General features: G+C 45.6%; 1 pseudogene; it reads left to right on the forward strand.

The window, feature by feature from the left end:
- Positions 1 to 668: 668 nt before the first annotated feature.
- LOC129715804 (NXPE family member 3-like) overlaps positions 669 to 23,059 on the forward strand; it is a 40,469-nt pseudogene continuing 18,078 nt past the window's right edge.

Genomic DNA, 23,059 nt, shown 5'->3' on the forward strand with positions numbered 1-23,059 from the left:
AATCTGCTCGTGTGCATGCCCGGGCAACTCCATACTGCCACACCCCCGGGTTCCCACATCACCTCTGCCAACGCATTCCTTACACTATTATTCCCATAAATACCACACTCTGTACTCTCTCTATTTTGTTGACATCCTTCCTATAATTGGGCGACCAAAATTGTGCACCATACTCCAAATTTGGTCTCACCAATGCCTTGTACAATTTTAACATTACATCCCAACTTTTATACTCAATGCTCAGAGTTACAAAGGCTAGCATACCAAAAGCTTTCTTTACCACCCTACCTAATCCTGATTTGGCAGCGGAACATTTCGTACCACTTCTTGCAATAACATGAATTTGTTTTGCTCATTGTGAACACTGATGTCGTGCCTTTTAAATATTTTATTATTGTTCTTGGCTTTCACCTCTTGAGGGGGAAGTCAGAAATGTTCGCATAATAGTTTTATTCCGTGCTGTTCATGATGTCAATGGCCAAACAAAATAACTTTTACTGAATACTTTCATTTTTATAAAAATGAGTGTAAAGTTTATTTCGTCTAATGAAGGGTCTGATTACTTGTTGCGCACGGAACAGGAGTGCGTGGCGAATGTGTAATGGGCGTGCCATTATGTAAGGACACATGTACAGAAGGACAGCGAAACTGGGAGGAGACAACTTCCCAATCAATGTTTGAAGCATTCATTGACCCAGGTAATACCAACAACAATCTGTCTCCTGCAGGTAATTTGAAAGCTTCTCGACATCAATGAAAAGAAAATAATTGCAAATCGCAGGTAATTCAACGTCGTCGCGAACTCGTTTATGTTATTATGTTTTAGAATCAAATAAATTGTTCGTGCCTGAAAAAACACCCTCGCGATAAAAGCTGATACAAGGAACCGCAGATGCTGGTTGACAAAGTAAAAGACACGAAGTTCTGGAATAAATCAGCGGGTCCGGCAGCATATCTGGAGAACATGGATAGGCAATGATTCTGGTCGGGACCCTTCTTGTGACTGATTGTGGCGTGGAGGGCTTTTTTTGAGGGGTAGATATTGGTGCCCCTAGAAACAGTATCAGCCCCCACCACCACAATCAGTCTGAAGAAGGGACTCGACGACAAACTCCATCTTATCGATGTTCTCCAGAGATGCCACCAGATAAAAGCTGCGGCTTTGAACTCTCGGAAGTAAACTGGTCGATGGGGGGCTGATTCATAGAACTATTATTTCATGCGTTTTTGACAATATTTAAAGCACGGGGCAGATCATAGATTGACTCACGATGAATGGCGTAACGCTAAATCAATATCACAGGTTGATCAATAAATCCGATGACGGGCGGAAAATTGCGGATGATGCGTGCGGATGTTTACCCGGGGTCTTCATGGGTTCAGGGACTAGAATATTAGATTATATTGACATTGGAACCAAGTGCTAAACTTGACAGCTTCAGCAGAAGTCATGTAACGCGACGGCCGGGTGACCATTTTGTAACAAGACACTGTACTTAACGTAGTGAAGAGACAATTACATACGAAACGTAACTAACTTCATACTCCAGTTCCTTTGCCACAGTTTTACTCCCATTGTCGTTTTGTAAAGTTAACGTGTGAAGCCACGGGCGGAAACCCTCGAGCTCTTAATTGTTTTCTTCGTTGTAGATGTACACGGGATTGCGGGGGCCTCCAACATGGACAAACAAACTACAAACAAACCCACTCGTGTCGGACGATTCCTGATTGTGGCGTTGCTGGCACTGGCATTGGTGTTTCTAAACTTACGGTATATAAAGGTGCGTAGAGAGATAAAACTTACGCTCATGGCTCCACGCAATGAATTGATAACTGTGTGAAATAGAAAGTTTAAACGAGAACTTACCGTTTAAAGTTTGATTTTGAAGTGCCAGATGGGCAACAGCTTGGGGTGGGATGTAGACCGCGGTCAGGTTGATGGAGGTGAATTCGCTTGGAAGGTAGAAGGGGCGGCACTTCACCGCCAGATGTTTGAGGTGTGGAGAGCAGGAGTTGGATAGGACTGCCACGTCTGAGCACCATAAGCTGGATGGAGAACCTTTCAGGCTGCAGTGCTGAGTCTGGGGAGCTGGGGGTGAGCCATGTCTATGGGAAACAGAACACAGAGCATTCTCTCGGCTCCCTTTGTTAAAGCAGCCTTGCCCTTAATGCTTCCACTTTATTTTCAAGGGACTACACATTCGTCAGTAGGAAGTAGGGAGAGGGGAAGTCTCCTGCGCTTCAGTCTGATCAGAAATCCTGCCAGTCGGCCACGTTTCCAGGACACAATTTAGCAATGTTACAAAACGTTGAGATTTTAAAAATCAAGTCTGCAATGTATCCCATCAGATAAAGCATTAAAAGGAGGTTTAATTTGACACCCTTGACATTCCCTTTCAGATTTTCTATATTAAAAACATTATGGCCATTTTCATACTCGGAAATTAACATCTTGCTTTTGCATTGACAACACAAAAGTTGTGATCGAGGACAGTCAAAAGCCCATAACTTTCTTAGAAAATAAGAAAACTGAATGAAATTTTCAGTTATTATAGATTGAAGCATTCTGATACAAATATAAAACATCTTACTTGGTTGATCTGAAATTAAAGCATATAATTAGTTAATTACCTAATTGTAGTCAATTATAAAATTGACCGTTGTGACGGAAAAGATAATAAACACCCAGACTGCCTTGAAAATTCAAAAATGTGATATTCTCCAGATCAGAATTTTAATATTATTGTATTATATGCTGTAAGTCCGTAACAGATAGGTAAATAATTCCAATTTCTAGCAAAAGACCAAGTCTTTATGGAGAAGATCAGTTGCTAACTGGTACATTGGCCTATCATAATCAGTAGCATCATCATACCTCTCAGACTGTAACTGTACACCTTGTTTTTCCTCACCTTTTCAATTTTGGTATTGTAAACTACAAGTTTTTGCTTTTCAAACGACGCGTGACATGCCTTTCTGCCCACTACTTCCCCATTAAGAATGTCCTATAGATTCCATTTCTTAAGAAAAGGATATATTTTTTAAATAGCCTACGTATCCAAATAACAAACTAATCCCATTCGCACAAGAATTCACAATATAACATGATTTTTAAATCTCACTGTCATGAAGTCATATGCCAGATGGAAGGAATTTGATGTTCAATTCCCATAATCCCTCACTATCCCCACTATTATTTGCTCTTGCAATCGAACCCCTAGCAGAAAGCGTTAGCACCCATTCAGGAATATACGGATATAACACTAGAGAAACAAGGAAGAAAATTTCCTTATATGCAGATGATGTACTAATATATATTACAAAGTTAGAAACTAGTATTCCAAATCTATTAAATTTAATAACTCAATTTGGTCACTTCTCAGGTTATAGAATTAATTGAAATAAAAGTGAAATCATGTCAATAACAAAACTCAATCTACATACATTACAACAATCCCCTTTTAAAATAGTTAAAGATAAATTTAAATACTTAGGAATCTATGTAACTAAGACATATACCTCTTTATTAAAACTAAATTTTCCACCCTTACTGAATAAACTACACAATAATATTCAATACTGGAAAACACTTTCCATTTCAATGCTTGGTAGAATTAATGCTATAAAAATGACCTTCCTACCGCAACTACTATAGCTATTTCAATTAATCCCGATATATATCCCAAATACTTTTTTCAAAAGGTCGACTCCATTGTTACAAGTTTTATCTGGGATTATAAGAATCATAGAATAAGTAAAAAACATTTATACAAGTCAAAGATAAATGGAGGTTTGGCTTTGCCAAATTTCTTGTTTTATTTTTGGGCAGTCCATATTAAAAACATGAATTTCTGGCTGGAAGAAATGGATCAACAACCAGATTGGTTAAGGATGGAAAAGGAAGACTGTTTACCTTTTGAAATTGGACCGATCATATTTTCTACCACAAAACTGCACAAAAAAAACCTATAGGGAAAACCCCATAATACATAGTGGAATATGAATTTGGAAACAATTTTAAAAAGTTTTAAAATTGAATAATATACCACTATGCCTTCCCATTGTAAATAATGCCTTATTCAAACCATCCTTTTTGGATAAGGGTTTTACACAATGGAAAAATTATGGAATTAAAAATATTGGACATCTTTATGGGAAAGGCACTTTTCTTTCATTTCAGGAGTTACAACGGAATCATGGACTGCACTCAAATAATTTCTTCAGATATCTACAAATTAGAGATTATGTTAAATCTAACACACACGTCTACAGGACTAGGGAACCAGAAATCCTTGATGAATATTTGAACAAGCATCCTAAAACTGAAAAATTAATAGCTTATATTTATAACACCCTACTAAACAACGAGGTACCACCGTCCGAACCATATAGATACAAATGGGAAAATGAATGAGGTCACCCTATAACAAAAGATTTGTGGGACGAAAGTTTACAACATATACATCAATGTTCGTTAAATGCCAGACATGCTTTAATACAATTTAAAGTCTTACATAGACTACACTCTAAAATAAAACTAAATAGAATCTTCCCACAAATCTCTCCTATTTGTGATAAATGCCTATATCTAGATGCTAATTTAACACATACGTTTGCAAATTGTATAAAAATTAAACATTTCTGGACTGATATTTTTGAAATAATTTCAGAAGTTATTAATACAAAACTGGATCCAAACTCAAAATTAATAATACTTGTAATATCAGAGAAAGGTTTAACACTCACAACAAGCCAAAGAAATTTCATCGACTACAGTATAATAACCGGGAAAAAATTAATATTAAAAATTTGGAAAGGCCCTATGATCCCCACAATTAAAATGTGGGTTGTGGAACATGGAGAGGCCCGGGACCATTGGAGAGCAGTGGAGGAGGGTCAGGGCGGTGAGTACTTAAATGGGGCGCGGGGCTTTATTTCACAGAGGCCCGGGACTGTTGGAGAGCAGTGGAGGAGAGTCAGGGCGGTGAGTACTTAAATCGGGCGCGGGGCTTTATTTCACAGAGGCCCGGGACCGTTGGAGCAGTGGAGGGGGGTCAGGGCGGTGAGTACTTAAATCGGGCGCGGGGCTTTATTTCACAGAGGCCCGGGACCGTTGGAGCAGTGGAGGAGGGTCAGGGCTTTTACCAAAATCCGTAACGTTCCACACTCCATAGTGAGGGTTCTGGTGGAAGCCGCTGATTGATGGAAGCAGACTAGAGGAAGCAGCTGATTGGGTGCAACATCAGGTTAGCATTTGTGCTTTCTGGTTAAAGGTACAGTGCTTTAGTAAAGGTACAGTGAGCTAAAGGTACAGTGGGTTAAAGGTACAGTGGGTTAAAGGTACAGTGCTTTAGTAAAGGTGCAGTGAGCTAAGGGTACAGTGAGCCAAGGGTACAGTGGGTTAAAGGTGCAGTGCTTTTTGTTTATATAATAAAGGTGCAGTTTAAAGGTCACGAGGGAGCAGCTGTTGTGAGTCAGATACCTGCTGATTTCTCCCAGCAGTTTCTATTGTATTATACTGGTATCAGATACAGGGTAAGGCGAGAGAATGACAGCCAGAGCAGTGTACTGTTCTGGATGTCAGATGTGGGAGGTCATGGTGTCGGATGGCTCTCCAGACATCCACATCTGCACCAGGTGCAGCGAGATGGGGCTCCTAAGGGACTGTATTAGGATCCTGGAGCAGCAGCTCGATGACCTCTGTCTGATCAGGGAAAGTGAGGTCATAGAGGGGAGTTATAGAGAGGTGGTCACTCCAAAACCACGGGAGAGAGACATGTGGGTCACGCTAAGGAAGGGCAAGGGGCAGAGGCAGGAACGAGTGAGTACTCCAATGTCGGTACACCTCGCAAATAAGTACTCCTGTTTGAGTACGGATGGGGGTGACAGCCTACCCGGGGGTAGCGACAGCGGACGGGCCTCCAGCACAGAGACCGGCCCTGTTGCTCCAAAAGCTAGGGAAAAAAAGAGGGCCATAGTAATTGGGGACTCTATTGTTAGGGGGTCGGATAGGTGATTCTGTGGACGCAGTCGGGAGACCAGGATGGTGGTCTGCCTCACTGGTGCCAAGGTCTCGGACGTGTCTCAACGCATCCAAGATATCCTTAAATCAGAGGGAGAGGAGCCTGAGGTCGTGGTACATATAGGTACCAATGACATAGGTAAAAAAAGGGAAGAGGTCCTGAAGGGAGGATTTAGGGAGTTGGGAGGAGAGTTAAGAAAAAGGACCAAAAAGGTAACAATCTCAGGATTACTGCCTGTGCCACGCGACAGTGAGAGTAGGAATGGAGCGAGGTGGAGGATAAATGTGTGGCTGAAAGACTGGTGCAGAGGGCAGGGATTCAAGTTTCTGGATCATTGGGACTTCTTTTGGGGAAGGTGGGACCTGTACAGAAAGGATGGGTTGCACTTGAACCCGAGGGGGACCAATATCCTAGCGGGGAAATTTGCAAAGGCTACTGGGGAGACTTTAAACTAGAATGGTTGGGGCGAGGGACTCAAATAGCGAAAGCTAGTAGACAGAATGGGAGGCAGGAAGCAGAAAAGGGAAGCACTCGGACACAAGAGGAGAAAGAAAAAAAAGGAAATAAACAGAGAATAAGAGACGGGGGGGTTTCTTAAATGTGCATATTTTAATGCTAGGAGCATTGTAAGAAAGGTGGATGAGCTTAGAGTCTGGATAGACACCTGGAAGTATGATGTTGTGGCGATCAGTGAAACATGGTTGCAGGAGGGCTGTGATTGGAAACTAAATATTCCAGGATTTTGTTGCTTCAGGTGTGATAGAATTGGAGGGGCAAGAGGTGGAGGTGTTGCATTGCTAGTCAGGGAAGATATTACAGCAGTGCTTTGGCAGGATAGATTAGAGGGCTCATCTAGGGAGGCTATTTGGGTGGAACTGAGAAGTGGGAAAGGTGTAGCAACACTTATAGGGGTGTATTATAGACCGCCAAATGGGGAACGAGAATTGGAAGAGCAAATATGTAAGGAGATAGCAGATATTAGTAGTAAGCACAAGGTAGTGATTGTGGGAGATTTCAACTTTCCACACATAGACTGGGAAACACATTCTGTAAATGGGCTGGATGGTTTGGAGTTTGTAAAATGTGTGCAGGATAGTTTTTTGCAGCAATACATAGAGGTACCTACTAGAGGAGGGGCAGTGCAGGACCTCCTGTTAGGAAATGAGACGGGACAGGTGGCGGAGGTATGCGTTGGGGAGCACTTCGGGTCCAGTGATCACAATACCATTAGTTTCAATATAATTTTGGAGAGGGTCAGAACTGGACCTAGGGTTGAGATTTTTGATTGGAGAAAGGCTAACTTTGATGAGATGCGAGATGATTTAAAAGGAGTGAACTGGGACATTTTGTTTTATGGGAAGGATGTAGAAGAGAAATGGAGGACATTTAAAGGGGACATTTTAAGAGTACAGAATCTTTATGTTCCTGTTCGGTTGAAAGGAAATAGTAAAAATAGGAAAGAGCCATGGTTTTCAAGGGAAATTGGACATCTTGTTCGGAAAAAGAGGGAGATCTACAATAATTATAGGCAGCATGAAGTAAATGAGGTGCTTGAGGAATATAAGGAATGTAAAAAGAATCTTAAGAAAGAAATTAGAAAAGCTAAAAGAAGATATGAGGTTGCTTTGGCAAGTAAGGTGAAAGTAAATCCAAAGGGTTTCTACAGCTATATTAATAGCAAAAGGATAACGAGGCATAAAATTGGTCCATTGGAGAGACAGAGTGGACAGCTATCCGCAGAGCCAAACGAGATGGGGGAGATATTGAACAATTTTTTTTCTTCGGTATTCACTAAGGAGAGGGATATTGAATTATGTGAGGTATGGGAAACTAGTAGCGTAGCTATGGATACTATGAGGTTCAAAGTAAAAGAAGTACTGACACTTTTGAAAAATATAAAAGTGGATAAGTCTCCAGGTCCTGACAGGATATTCCCTAGGACATTGAGGGAAGTTAGTGTAGAAATAGTCGGGGCTATGACAGAAATATTTCAAATGTCATTAGAAACGGGAATAGTCCCCGAGGATTGGCGTACTGCGCATGTTGTTCCATTGTTTAAAAAGGGTTCTAAAAGTAAACCTAGCAATTATAGACCTGTTAGTTTGACTTCAGTGGTGGGCAAATTAATGGAAAAGATACTTAGTTGAACAGAGGGATCTGGGAATAACCGTGCATAGTTCCTTGAAGGTGGAATCTCATATAGATAGGGTGGTAAGATAGCTTTTGGTATACTAGCCTTTATAAATCAGAGCATTGAGTATAGAAGCTGGGATGTAATGTTAAAATTGTGCAAGGCATTGGTGAGACCAAATCTGGAGTATGGTGTACAATTTTGGTCGCCCAATTATAGGAAGGATGTCAACAAAATAGAGAGAGTACAGAGGAGATTTACTAGAATGTTGCCTGGGTTTCAACAACTAAGTTACAGAGATAGGTTGAATAAGTTAGGTCTTTATTCTCTGGAGCGCAGAAGGTTAAGGGGGGACTTGATAGAGGTCTTGAAAATGATGAGAGGGATAGACAGAGTTGATGTGGACAAGCTTTTCCCTTTGAGAATAGGGAAGATTCAAACAAGAGGACATGACTTCAGAATTAAGGGACAGAAGTTTAGGAGTAATATGAGGGGGAACTTCTTTACTCAGAGAGCGGTAGCGGTGTGGAATGAACTTCCAGTGGAAGTGGTGGAGGCAGGTTCATTGGTATTATTTAAAAATAAATTGGATAGGCATATGGATGAGAAGGGAATGGAGGGTTATGGTATGAGTGCAGGCAGGTGGGACTAAGGGAAAAAAAGTTGTTCGGCACGGATTTGTAGGGCCGAGATGGCCTGTTTCCGTGTTGTAATTGTTATATGGTTATATGTTATATGGATTGTGGAAATGTCGGAGACCCTATATCTAGAAAGAATTAGACTTGTCTTAATGGACAAACAAGAACTTTTCATATAATATGGGCTCCATTCATTAATTATCTGACGGGATAGACTGGCCCAGCATGCAAACCCAACTGAAACTTGAAGGATTAGATGAAAAGTCATACTTTATAATCTATGAACCCATCTCCAATGACGTATTATAAGTTAAGTAATCCTTTCCACCATTTAAAAAAAAAATATATATTTGCAATATATTCACAATTCACAATATAACATGATTTTTAAATCTCACTGTCATGAAGTCATATGCCAGATGGAAGGAATTTAATATTCAATTCCCATAAATTAATCTAGAAACATCCACTCAATATAATCAATTTTTTAATTATGTTGCACAATACGTGACTAAAACTGATATTTAGTATAAAAATATTGGCTATAGGCAGACAATAAGACAAAATATCAACGATTTAGATGCTCTTGTGACATGATTGTCAAAAAAAACAATTTAAATCGTCTTGTGAGTGGGTTTATCTGGAACGCGATTGATTGGAACGTTGAATTTATGGTGAATTTGAACCCCATATCAGCAAGAAAAACACTGCCAGTTGGTATGGGGCCCAAATCACATTTTTGCAATTTAAAATTTGATTAATACCATCCCAAGAAGCAAGATTATATGTAAAACTAGACCAAGTGCAGACCCATTGGGTCTGTTCCCCAAACGTGCGGTTGTGGGGGGGGGGGAGGTGGCATGCAACGTCGCGCACTATCTCTCATCCCCCACCACCCCCCCCCGTGCTCACGCTAATTACCCCCTTGATATTATATTAATATTAATAATTTGCTCCTTTTTAGAGGAGGGAGGTAGAGGGTGGGGGGGGGGAGGGAGATGGAGGGGAGGAAGGGAGAGAGAGAGAGAGGGGGGTGGGGAGGGAGAGAGAGGTGGGAGGGGCGATAGGAGAGAGGGACGTGCTGAGAATGGGAGGAAGAGAGTGGGGAGGAGGGGGGGATGGGAGGGGGAGAGGTGGGGAGCAGGGGCGGAGGAGGGAGGGGAGGGGGGGAAGGGGGTGGAGGGTGTGGGGTGGGGGGAGGGGGGTTTAGGGGAGGGACGGGGGGGGGAGGGGATGGAGGGGAGGGAAAAAGAGGGGAGAGGAGAAGGGGAGGGGGAGAGGAGAGGGGGGGTGAGGGGGTGAGGAGAGGGGGGGAGGAGAAGAGGGGGAGGAGAGGAGGGGGGGGAGGAGGAGGGGGGGGGGGGGGGGGGGGAGGGAGGGGAGGGAGGGAGGGGGAGAGGGAGGAGGGGGGAGAGGAGGAGAGGGGGGGAGGGAGGGAGAGGGGGAGAGGGAGAGGAGGGAGGAGGGGGAGAGGGGGGGGGGAAGAGGAGGGGGAGGGGGGTTTAGGGGAGGAGAGGGGGAGGGGAAGGGGAGGGCCTGAGGGAGGGGAGAGGAGGGAGGGGGGGGAGGGAGAGGGGGGAGAGGGGGAGGGGAGGAGAGGAGGGGAGAGAGGAGAGGGGGGAGGGAGGAGGGGAGAGGAGAGGTGGGTTGAGGAGAGGGGGGAGAGGGATGGGGAAGTGGAGGGGGGAGAGGAGGAGGGAGGAGAGAGGGGGAGAGGAGGGGGGGGGGAGGAGGAGAAAGGAGGGGGAGAGGAGAGGGAGGGAGAGGAGGAGAGGGGGGGGAAGAGGGAGAGGGGGGGGGGGGGAGAGGAGAGGCGCGAGGGAGAGGAGAGGGGGGGAGAGGGAGGGGGGGAGAGGAGAGGGGGGGGGGACAGGGGAGAGAAGGGGGAGCAGGGGAGGAGAGAGGGGAGGGGAGAGGGAGGGGAGGGGGAGAGGAGGGGAGGGAGGGAGATGGGACAGAGGAGGGGGGGAGGAGAGGGGAGAGAGGAGGGGGAGGGGGGGAGGAGAGAGGAGGAGAGGAGGGGAGGGAAAGGAGGGGAGGAGAAGAGGGGGGTGGGGGGGGGGGGGGAGAGAGGGAGGAGAAAGGGAGAGGAAAGGAGGAGAAAAGGGGAGGGGGGGGAGGGAGGGAGGGGGGAGAGAGGGGGAGTGGAGGGGGGAGAGGAGGGGGGGGGAGGGAGAGGGGGACAGGAGGGGGGAGGAGAGGGGGAGAGAGGAGAGAGGGGGGAGGGGGGGAGAGGGAGGGGAGGGAGAGGGGGGGAGAGGGAGGAGGGGGGGAGAGGGAGGAGAGGGAGGAGAGGAGAGAGGAGGGGGAGAGGGAGGGGGAGAGGAGAGGGAGTGAGAGAGGAGAGGGGGGGAGAGAAAGGGGGAGAGGAGAGGGGGGAGAGGAGAGGAGGGGGAGGGGACAGGAGGAGGGGGGGAGGGGGGGAGAGGAGAGGGGGAAGAGGAGAGGGGGAGAGAAGAGGGGGGGGGGGGGAGAGAAAGGAGGGGAGGAGGGAGGAGAGGGGAGGGGGGGAGAGGAGGGGGGAGGAGAGGATTGGGGAGAGAGGGGAGGGGAGGTGAGGAGAGAGGGGGGAGGGCGAGGAGAGAGGTGGAGAGAGGAGAGAGGAGGGGAGGGAGAGAGGAGAGGGGGAAGAGGAGAGGGGGGAGAGAGAGAGAAAGAGAGAGGGATAGGGAGGGAGAGAGATTCAACCCAAACAACCATTTGCCGGCAGTGCGTTTTTACTTCAAACTAACTAAATTTTCGTTGTCAAACAAAATTAAGGGTATTCACAGTGCTGTAGACATTTGTTAAGTGTCATTCAGAGCTCAGAGTGACAGAGACTAATTGACAGAGCTCCAGCTTGCAGAGACTATTTGAGGCACACCACTTCCTGGTTTTATAGCCCCTTCCCCTGCCTCCAGCGGGGGCAGCAGAGAGAATAGGGAATTTTGTAAAAACATTAATATCTCTGTCATTTTTCATCGACAGGAAAAATCGTCGGCACACATACGGTGGAGGGGGGTTCTGAGAAAGGTGGCCAAAAAATGACGGCCGTAGGTGGCGGCGTTCTCTCGGAAATCGCAGCACAGATGGCCAAAACCGGTTAAGAACAGACTTTTAGTAATATAGATACACGACTTACCTGGGGTTTTGTCCCGTTCATGCGATTCGTCATGCTGTAGGTGCTGAGGGCGTTAGAAGTCGCATTTTATTTTATTCCAATCATTAAATTGTCTCGCGATTAACAAAAAAAAAGACCGGGAACGCAAGTCTGATCTAATTTTCTTCATCAGCTAGCAGCCCGAGGAAGTCCGCCTCCGACAGCCCGGAGAAAACAGCATTTTAATCCCCCCCCCCCCCTTCTCTCAAAATGGCGCTAAAGTCACGCACACGGCCAGTGGCAGAACTGCAGCGCCGCTGAAGGTAAGTTTTGTAACATCGCTCCACAATGGAAGTCTCTCCGGTGTGTCCAGGTACTGTGCATACTGTACCTGCCGTTTTTGTGAAACTGCGCTGGAACAGGGATTCCCTTCCTGACAGCAGCTCCAGCTCCGTCGCGATCAGGGATTTTCTCACAGTTGGCTGCTCCAGCTCGGTTGCTCCTGGGAGATCCTGCCCGTCGGATCCGGAGGTCCTCCCGCTGTTTCCACGTACAGTGCTTGTGAACCTCAGTTGGGTCGGGTGATCGAGGGATCGTTTACAGTCGGGGGCTGTCGCAGCTGCGGGAGATCTTGATATCGCTAGTGCCTTCAAATGCACAAGCAGCTTATCCGTTACGGCACTGATTTCTGCCGTTTCTCTGATCCAGGTGAGTTGAGTGAAGCTATAAATAATTATCTTCTGTTGAGCTGCTGGCAAAATGTCGCCACAGGCAGGCGTCATCGTTTATGGGTACCTTTCAGAATGGCAGGCAGTGACTAGTGGGGTACCGCAAGGCTCGGTGCTGGGACCACAGCTATTTACAATATACATCAATGAATTGTATGAAGGGATTAAAAGTAACATTAGCAAATTTGCATCTGACAAAAAGCTGGCTGGCAGTGTGAACTGTGAGGAGGATGCTATGAGGATGCAGGGTGACTTGGGCAGGTTGGGTGAGTGGGCAGATGCATGGAAGATGCAGTTTAATGTGGATAAATGTGAGGTTATCCACTTTGGTGGCAAAAACTGGGAGGCAGATTATTATCTAAATGGTGTCGTTGGGAAAAGGGGAAGTATAACGGGATCTGAGGGTCCTTCTTCATTACTCACTGGAAGTAAGCATGCAGGTACAGCAGGCAGAGAAGAAAACAAATGACATGTTGGCCTTCATAACAAGAGCAGTTGAGTATAGGAGCAAAGAGGTCCTCCTGCAGTTGTACAGGGCCCAAGTGAGACCAGACCTGAAGTATTGTGTGCAGTTTTGGTCTCCAAACGTGAGGAAGGACATTCTTGCTATTGAGGGAGTGCAGCGTAGGTTCACAAGGTTAATTCCTGGGATGGCAGGACTGTCATATTTTGATAGATTGGTGCGGCTGGGCATGTATACTCTGGAATTTAGAAGGATGAGAGGTTATCTTATTAAAACATATGATAATGTGGGTTTGGACACATTAGAGGCAGGAAACCTGTTCCCAATGTTGGGGAAGTCCAGAACCAGGGGCCATAGTTTAAGAATAAGGAGTAAGCCATTTAGAACGGAGATGAGAAAAAACTTTTTCACACAGAGAGTTGTTAGTGTGTGGAATTCTCTGCCTCAGAGGCGGTGGAGGCTGGTTCTCCGGATGTTTTCAAGAGAGAGTTAAATAGATCTCTTTGGGATAGCGAAATTAAGGAATATGGAGAGAAGGCAGGAACGGGGTACTGATTGTGGATGATTAGCCATGGTCACATTGAATGGCGGTGCTGGCTTGAAGGGCCAAATGGCCTACTCCTGCGCCTATTATCTATTGTCTATCTTTGTTTGTCTGTGGGGTGCCACAGGGATCTGTGTTGGGTCCACTGTTGTTTGTCATGTACATCAATGATCTGGATGATGGTGTGGTAAATTGGATTAGTAAGTATGCAGATGATACTAAGATAGGTGGGGTTGTGGATAATGAAGTAGATTTTCAAAGTCTACAGAGAGATTTATGCCAGTTGGAAGAGTGGGCTGAAAGATGGCAGATGGAGTTTAATGCTGATAAGTGTGAGGTGCTACATCTTGGCAGGACAAATCAAAATAGGACGTACATGGTAAATGGTAGGGAATTGAAGAATGCAGGTGAACAGAGGGATCTGGGAATAACTGTGCACAGTACCCTGAAAGTGGAATCTCATGTAGATAGGGTGGTAAAGAAAGCTTTTGGTGTGCTGGCCTTTATACATCAGAGCATTGAGTATAGAAGTTGGGATGTAATGTTAAAATTGTACAAGGCATTGGTGAGGCCAATTTTGGAGTATGGTGTACAATTTTGGTCACCTAATTATAGGAAGGATGTCAACAAAATAGAGAGAGTACAGAGGAGATTTACTAGAATGTTGCCTGGGTTTCAGCAACTAAGTTACAGAGAAAGGTTGAACAAGTTAGGGCTTTATTCTTTGGAGTGCAGAAGGTTAAGGGGGGACTTGATAGAGGTCTTTAAAATGATGAGAGGGATAGACAGAGTTGACGTGGATAAGCTTTTCCCACTGAGAGTAGGGAAGATTCAAACAAGGGGACATGACTTGAGAATTTAGGGACAGAAGTTTAGGGGTAACATGAGGGGGAACTTCTTTACTCAGTGAGTGGTAGAAACATAGAAACATAGAAAGTAGGTGCGAGAGCAGACCACCAGGTCCATCGAGCCCGCACCGCCATTCGCTCATGGCTGAACACTAAACAGACACAACACCCCACAAACAGTAGACACAAGACACACACAGAAACACAAGACACTACCCTCCCCTTTATACCGCTATCACCCCTCTCCACCCCAAGCACCTCGTGATCTCCTGGGGGAGGCAAAACACCGGATAAAAACCCAGGTCCAATTCGGGAAAAAAAATCCGGGAAATTCCTCTCCGACCCCAATCTAGGCGATCGACACTTGTCCAGGAGATCACTCAGGTCTTACTATACTAACCATACCTAGGTCCATATCCCTGCCCTCTCCCCGTAGCCCCTTATCCCCTTGGCAGCTAAAAAACCATCTATTTTAGTCTTTGTGTGGGTGGCTGTGTGGAATGAGCTTCCAGTGAAGGTGGTGGAGGCAGGTTCGTTTTTATCATTTAAAAATAAATTGGATAGTTATATGGACGGGACAGGTATGGAGGGTTATGGTCTGAACGCAGGTGTATGGGACTAGGGGAGAATACGTGTTCGGCACGGACTAGAAGGGTCGAGATGGCCTGTTTCCGTGCTGTAATTGTTATATAATCATAACAATTACATGGTTATATGTTTATGATTTAATCGATTGAGTACTGTGTTGCAAACCTGTTGTGCTGCTGCTGCCAGTAAGAATGTCATTATTCCGTTCTAATACATATGACAAGAAAACACTCTCGAATCTTGAATAATAATATTCTAATCATGTTGTAAAAATTCTATGATTGAAACTGAAATTTGAAATTTTTAGTCTTGAGGATTATCCTGATAAATCCTGTAAAATAATTGAGAAAAAAAATCATTGACTTTGCTGTTTTCCATAGTTTGCGCAATTTTCAATTTCCGGAGCAAAGTCAGTGTGGATCAGATACCCAGCTCCGAAGAATCATTCCACATTACTGCAGGAAGTAAAAATGCCGAAGACTGAATGGATCCACAAGCTGATGCAGTATGGCTATCAGACTCATAGTTTCACACTTGAAGAAAGAACAGAGGGGACAGCACTGATGAAAATGATTGAATGGCCAACGCCTCCCGATCCTAGTGTGCCCTATAGGAAAAGCAGCGACCCATTGCATACTTGCTTTAGCATTTTAAATCCTGAGACGACTTTCCACGTTGGAGATAAATTGCAGGTGATGCTGCGAATGTTTGACTTTGACGGAAATCCAAAACAATATGGAGGTGACTATCTGCAAGCGCGGATTCACACCCCAGAGTTAAAGGCTGGTTCAGCAGGGACAGTTATAGATAACCAAAATGGATATCATTACATTAATTTTACTTTATCCTGGCCGGGAAAAGTCCAAGTGTCTGTTTCCCTAATTCATCCCAGTGAAGGGATCAAAGTACTAAAACGGCTACGTGAAGAACGGCCAGATCGAGTTTATATGAAAAGCACTTTCAAAGCTGGAGCAATTTCAAAGACTACTGTTTGCCATCTGTTTAGAAATCCAACTAAACCCCTATGTAACTTTACGATCTCAGGACAGGTGAGCCTTGGTTCTGTTACAAACCAGAAAAATCTTCCATGTTCTACTCGAATCAATCATGCTGGACGTGGATATTTGAGAAATGTTTTAATTGGAGAAGAGAGGCTGTTTATACAAAGGTATTCTATGTACATTTTATCTTTTATATTTTTATATTTCCATTTAGTGTTTGCTGGTTTTATTTCAGATATCTAGCATCTGCAGCTTTTTGCTTTTAAGCTACAATTCATTTTGGTTCTTTATTTATTGATGGGGGGTGAGAGAGGGGGGAGAGCTGAGGGGGGGGGGGGGGGGGGGTGAGATGGGGGGGCGGGGGAAAGATGGGGAGCAGGGACGGGGGTAGGAGCGGGGAGGGGAGGGGGTTTAGGGGGGAGGGGAGGGGAGAGGGGTGGGATTGGGGAGAGGGGGGGGAGGAGGGGAGGGTATGGAGGGGGGGGAGGAGAGGGGGGGGGATGAGAGGGGGGGAGGAGGGGAGGGGAGGAGGGGGTGAGAGGAGGGGGGGTTGAGGAGAGGGGGAGAGTAGAGGGGGAGAGGTTAGGAGAGGGGGGGGAGGAGGGGGGAGAGGAGAGGGGGGAGAAGGGGGGTGAGAGGAGGGGTGGAGAGGAGAGGGGGGGAGGAGGGGGGGGAGGGGGAGAGGGGGGGAGAGGAGAGGGAGGGGGAGAGGAGAGGGAGGGGAGAGAGGAGATTGGGGGGAGGGGAGGAGAGGGTGGGTGGGAGAGGAGGGGGGGGGGGGGGGGGGGGGTGAAAGAAAGAGTGCCCTTTTTACTTCAACCGAAACCCAAAACAACCATTTGCAGACAGTGATTTTTTACCTCTAACCGTATTTTCATTTTCATTTTCAGTGCTGTAAACATTTGTCAGTGTGATTCAAAGCTCTGATTGAGGCACACCACTTGCAGAGACTGATTTAGGCACACCACTTCCTGGTTTTATAGTCTTTCCGCCTCCCTCCAGCAGGGGCAGCAGAGAGAATGGGGAATGTTGTAAAAACATTAATATCTCTGTCAATTTTCATCGACGGGAAAAATCCTCAGCACACATGCGGCGGAGGGGGGCTCTGAGCGAGGTGGCCAAAAATAACAGCCGTAGGTGGTGGCGTACTCTCGGAAACCGCAGCACAGAAAGCCGAAACCGGTGAATAACTGAGTTTTAATAATATAGATTAACATTAAAAAAAATTTAGGTTGTCCAGATTCCTCTCATATCCCAAGTACACGCTGGTTGGTAGGTCAGTTGCTTATTATTAAAGCTGTCTTAAAACACATAAAGGTGGATAAATCCCTGGAGCTTTACCCAGTGTATCCTAGAACATTGTGGGATGGGAGGAAATAAATTGCAGGGGTTCGGGCAGAGATATTTAATTCATTGTTAACCATAGGTAAGGTACCGGAAGATAGGAGGGTGGCTAAAGTTGTGCCTTTATTTAAGGAGAGGATAGGCTAGGGAACTAATGGCTGGAGAGCCCAAGATCAGTGGTGGGAAAATTGCTGAAGGGATTTCTGAGAGATTAGATCCACCAGCATTCTGAAAGTCAAGGACTGGTTTATGGATAGTGAGCATGGATTTATGCATGGGAAATCGCATCTCCTAAATTTGATCGAGTTTTTTCAAGAGGTGGCAGAGGATTGACAAGGACAGGTTAGTAGATATTGACTGCAGGGTATTTAGTGAGGTCTTTGATGAGCTCCCACATGGTAGGCTTGTCTTGAAGGTTAGATCACATAGGATCCAGGGTGAACTGGCAAAATTGAATACAAAATTGGCTTGGTGGTGGAAGTCAGAGAGTGATAGTGGAGAGTTGTTGATCAAATTAGCGGCCTGTGACCAGCGGTATGCCACAGGGATCTGTTGTTTCTCAACTATATGATTTGGCTGACCGCGTAGGTGGCATGGTTACTAAGATTATGGATGAGACCAACATTTTTGGTATAGTGAAGTGAAGAAGGTTATCTAAGATTACAACAGGATCTGCATTAGCTTGGGCTGGGCACTGACAGATGGAATTTAAATCAGACAAGTGCTAAAGATCTCACCCTGGAAAAAAGATTCTGATAATCTGGCCTACCATTATCTCTCATAAATTAACATAATTCTATCTTTTTCTTGCATATGGCGTGCACAGCCTAAAGTTGTAAGACAACTTGTTCTGTTTGTTCTGCTTGTGCATGCCGGGTTGATTGCATTTGTTGAAACAGGGTGGACCACGTGAAGGTTGCAATCTCCCACCCCGACATAATTCTCTCAGGTAGCCCGTCAGCTTCTGACATTCCAGAGAAAACAATCCAAGTTTGTCCAACCTCTTCTAATAACCAATGGTCTTTATATTTAAATGATACTGTTTGTTTGTATTTATAACCATATAACCATATAACAATTACAGCACGGAAACAGGCCATCTCGGCCCTACAAGTCCGTGCCGAACAACTTTGTTTTCCCCTTAGTCCCACCTGCCTGCACTCATACCATAACCCTCCATTCCCTTCTCATCCATATGCCTATCCAATTTATTTTTAAATGATACCAATGAACCTGCCTCCACCACTTCCACTGGAAGCTCATTCCACACCGCTACCACTCTCTGAGTAAAGAAGTTCCCCCTCATATTACCCCTAAACTTCTGTCCCTTAATTCTGAAGTCATGTCCCCTTGTTTGAATCTTCCCTATTCTCAAAGGGAAAAGCTTGTACACATCAACTCTGTCTATCCCTCTCATCATTTTAAAGACCTCTATCAAGTCCCCCCTTAACCTTCTGCCCTCCAGAGAATAAAGACCTAACCTATTCAACCTATCTCTGTAACTTAGTTGTCGAAACCCAGGCAACATTCTAGTAAATCTCCTCTGTACTCTCTCTATTTTGTTGACATCCTTCCTATAATTAGGAGACCAAAATTGTACACACATACTCCAGATTTGGTCTCACCAATGCCTTGTACAATTTTAACATTACATCCCAGCTTCTATACTCAATGCTCTGATTTATAAAGGCTAGCATACCAAAAGCTTTCTTTACCACCCTATCTATATGAGATTCCACCTTCAAGGAACTATGCACGGTTATACCCAGATCCCTCTGTTCAACTGTATTCTTCAATTCCATACACATTATGCTACCAATGTGATGATATTATAATGAATGCTTCTTGGGTTCAGGTAAAATGTATTTTTATTTTGTCTGTTTATTGTTTTTCTCTACTCTCTATTTGGAGGGTACTTTTTACATGCAGGGGTCTGATCCATCGTGACAACATTGGTCTTATTACACATTTGTTACCTTGCACAACCATCTTGTAATTGATCTTTAATTTTCCAAATGGTTCCTCAGTTGAACCCCCATTATCTTGGTCCACTCCTTGAAGTATTATAGGGAGGTATTTTATTTTCCAGCACAAAGATAAGTAAGCCTATCCATATGGAACTGGTTCCTTCTTCGGTGTTTACAGAAATTAATAGTAAGATTAACCGAGAACTTACCAGTTTGAAGTTTGATCTTTATTTTATGAGGAGTTACGTCGAGGGAATACGTGAAGACCCCGCCAGCATGCATGCGTGGCATGCTTCAAAGCAGTGGTGTGAAATCACAGTAATAGTAAGTGAAATAAACATAGTAAGATAAGAAGAACTAGGAAGCCAGTTGACCTTTATGATAGAGGGTGGGCGTGGAGGGCACATATTATCTCGACGTAACTCCTCATAAAATGAAGATCAAACTTCAAACTGGTAAGTTCTCGTTTAATCTTACTATTTTACTTCGGACTCACGTGAGTGACTACGTGAAGATTTTAAAGATCTGTGATTTCATGCCGTGGAACAAATCCGTGCTTCACTCACTGCCGAGTCGTCCAAGGGAGGAAGTATGTTATCGTATTCAGAAATTAATCAAATTCAAACAATACCAATTAATATTAACAAAATGAATGCCCCCTTGGGCTAAATATATTACAGAATTCAAAATTGATTCTGCAGGTTTGGTTATTGCCTTATAAAAGAGATGGAACGTCTTCTCTCTAGACCATCCTGCTGTTGCCAGGATATGGTCCATTGGCACTTCACTGCAAATTTGGCATTTAGTGGAGGTTTTATTGCGCTCTTTGATTTCATACTGGGCAATGCCAGTGTGTCATGTTGAGTGTCAGTCTTCCCTGTACCATCGACTGAACGAACAAACAATGTGATGCTGTAGTTTGACCTCCTGGGTTCTTATGCCAGTCCCACTGTACCCCCAGATCGCATTGTTTACTGCAGGCACTTTTAAAAAAGTAAAGTTCACAGGAGGCATATACTTCTCCGTAGTTTCGTTAACTACCTGTTCCTGCAGAGGATGGAAAGACAGGTGGTCGACGCTGGCCATCAGCTGGGTCTGCAATGGTGCTCCTGATGGCGGTGGTCCGCAAATTTGGTGACCACTCCCTGTAGCTCGTTAGGATCCTGCACCCCCAGCACACTGCCGTATTCTTCAGCCACGTCCCCTTCTTCAGGACCAGCCCAGCCCTGGCCCGCAATGCTCCCCTCTGTCGAGGGAGATGCATTGGGACAGCCCTGGATAAGGTGGCTGATAGGGACTGCTGATATGGGAGTGCGAAGGCTACCATGGTGAGCTTGCTCCATCTCCCGGAGCAAGTCACGCGGGAGAGGCGACATCATGCGGGAGTGGCGGCACCTCTGCTGCACTCGGGCAGCGCATCCTCCCGACCGGACTCACCTGAGTATATCGGCCGGACCGACTCCTGTTGGGCTTTACCTCCAGCCCGCTGCGCTGATTCAGGCTGTACAGCTCGCGGCACTGGGCTCAGCTGTGCAGAGTTGATGTCTGACTGGTGGACCGCAGAGACTGCGTCCAGGTGCCGCTGGTCGCCCCCAGCTGTTGGAACTTTCACAGTCCCCAGCAGCCATACGAGACGCGACCCGTTTTTCTTCCCCTTGTCCATAGTGCTACAACACAAAGCACAACAAGGGGAAGAGATACGACCTTAGAATAAAATGTCTTACCTGTAGGTCTGTTTTTTCAATTTTGCCGCGGGAGAGCTCTTACCCTGCCCGGCCCTCGCTGGTGCAATGCGTGAGATGATATACCGCGCATGCGTGCTGGCGGGGTCTTCATGTAGTCACTCACGTGACTCCGTAGTAAAATAGGCAGCCTGCATTTTCCCCACAGTGGCACACACGCCATGGATCTATCCGATGTGTTCACAAACAGAAGTAATCTCTATGGAGAGCGATGTCCAAACAAGGCCACATTGTTGCTCCAAAACTTGTTATAGTCTTTCTCACCACAATGTTGCACCTTATCACCAACAGACATCCAGTTGGAATGCAGCAAATCTAGTCTTTGCAGGGATAGGTTTATACTGGCAAACCCTTTTGACTGTTAATCACAGCCACACTTTATTAACTTTGTTGTCTGATCCCTCTGACAAAGCAGGGAAGGTATACTGAGTAATGCTTGACGCTGACTTGCAGAGTTTACGCTAACTCATCCAGCCTACCCTAACTAACAAGTTCTCGGCAACTCCTTTTCGTTATTAAGACATCTGCTTTGTAATAGTGAGATGATCACTTGACATGTCCATCCAAGGATGCTGACTGACTGAAACCTCTGCAAGGTGGGGGCTCAATTGATGTGGTGACAAAGAATGCACTGACACAACTCAATGTCTATTAATATTCATATCAGTTTTAAATGAGTTCAACTGTTATAAAGACAGTTAGATCTAGCTCTGAGGGCTAAAGGAATCAAGGGATATGGAGGTAAAGCAGCACGGGGGTACTGATTTTAGATGTGTTCAGATTCAGATTCAGATTCAATTTTAATTGTCATTGTCAGTGTACAGTACAGAGACAACAAAATGCATTTAGCATCTCCCTGGAAGAGCGACATAGCAAACGATTTGAATAAATAATAATAAGTGTCCGGGGGGGGGGGGGGGGGGGGGGGTGTGTGATGGCAGTCACGAGGTACGTTGTTGAGTAGAGTGACAGCCGCCGGGAAGAAGCTGTTCCTCGACCTGCTGGTTCGGCAACAGAGAGACCTGTAGCACCTCCCGGATGGTAGGATGGTAAACAGTCCATGGTTGGGGTGAGAGCAGTCCTTGGCGATGCTGAGCGCCCTCCGCAGACAACGCTTGCTTTGGACAGACTCAATGGAGGGGAGCGAGGAACCGGTGATGTGTTGGGCAATTTTCACCACCCTCTGCAATGCCTTCCGGTCGGAGACAGAGCAGTTGCCAAACCATACTGTGATGCAGTTGGTAAGGATGCTCTCGATGGTGCAGCGGTAGAAGTTCACCAGGATCTGAGGAGACAGATGGACCTTCTTCAGTCTCCTCGGGAAGAAGAGACGCTGATGAGCCTTCTTGATCAGAGTAGAGGTATTGTGGGTCCAAGAGAGGTCATCGGACATGTTGACTCCCAGGAACCTGAAGCTAGAAACACGTTCCACCTCCGTCCCGTTAATGTGGATGGGGGTGTGCGTGCCGCCTCTGGACTTCCTGAAGTCTACAATGAGCTCCTTGGTCTTCTTGGAGTTAAGGGCCAGGTTGTTGTCAGCGCACCATGCTGCTAAGTGCTGGACCTCCTCCCTGTAGGCCAGCTCATCGTTGTTGCTGATGAGGCCAATCACCGTTGTATCATCTGCATACTTGATGATGGTGTTAGTACCATGTACAGGTGTGCAGTCGTAGGTGAAGAGGGAGTAGAGGAGGGGGCTCAGCACACAGCCCTGTGGAACGCCAGTGTTCAGGGTGAGGGTTGAAGAGGTGTGCTTGTCTAACCTCACAGACTGGGGTCTGTTGGTTAGAAAGTCCAGTATTCAGTTGCAGAGGGAGGGGTCGATGCCCAGGTTACCGAGTTTGGGTGATCAGTTTTGATGGTATAATGGTGTTGAATGCTGAGCTGTAATCGATGAACAGCATTCTTACGTAAGTGTCTCAGTTGTCGAGGTGGGAGAGGGCGGAGTGAAGTGCCGTGAAGT

This window comes from Leucoraja erinacea, unplaced genomic scaffold (assembly GCF_028641065.1).
Source record: "Leucoraja erinacea ecotype New England unplaced genomic scaffold, Leri_hhj_1 Leri_141S, whole genome shotgun sequence".
NCBI classification, from domain to species: Eukaryota; Metazoa; Chordata; class Chondrichthyes; order Rajiformes; family Rajidae; genus Leucoraja; species Leucoraja erinaceus.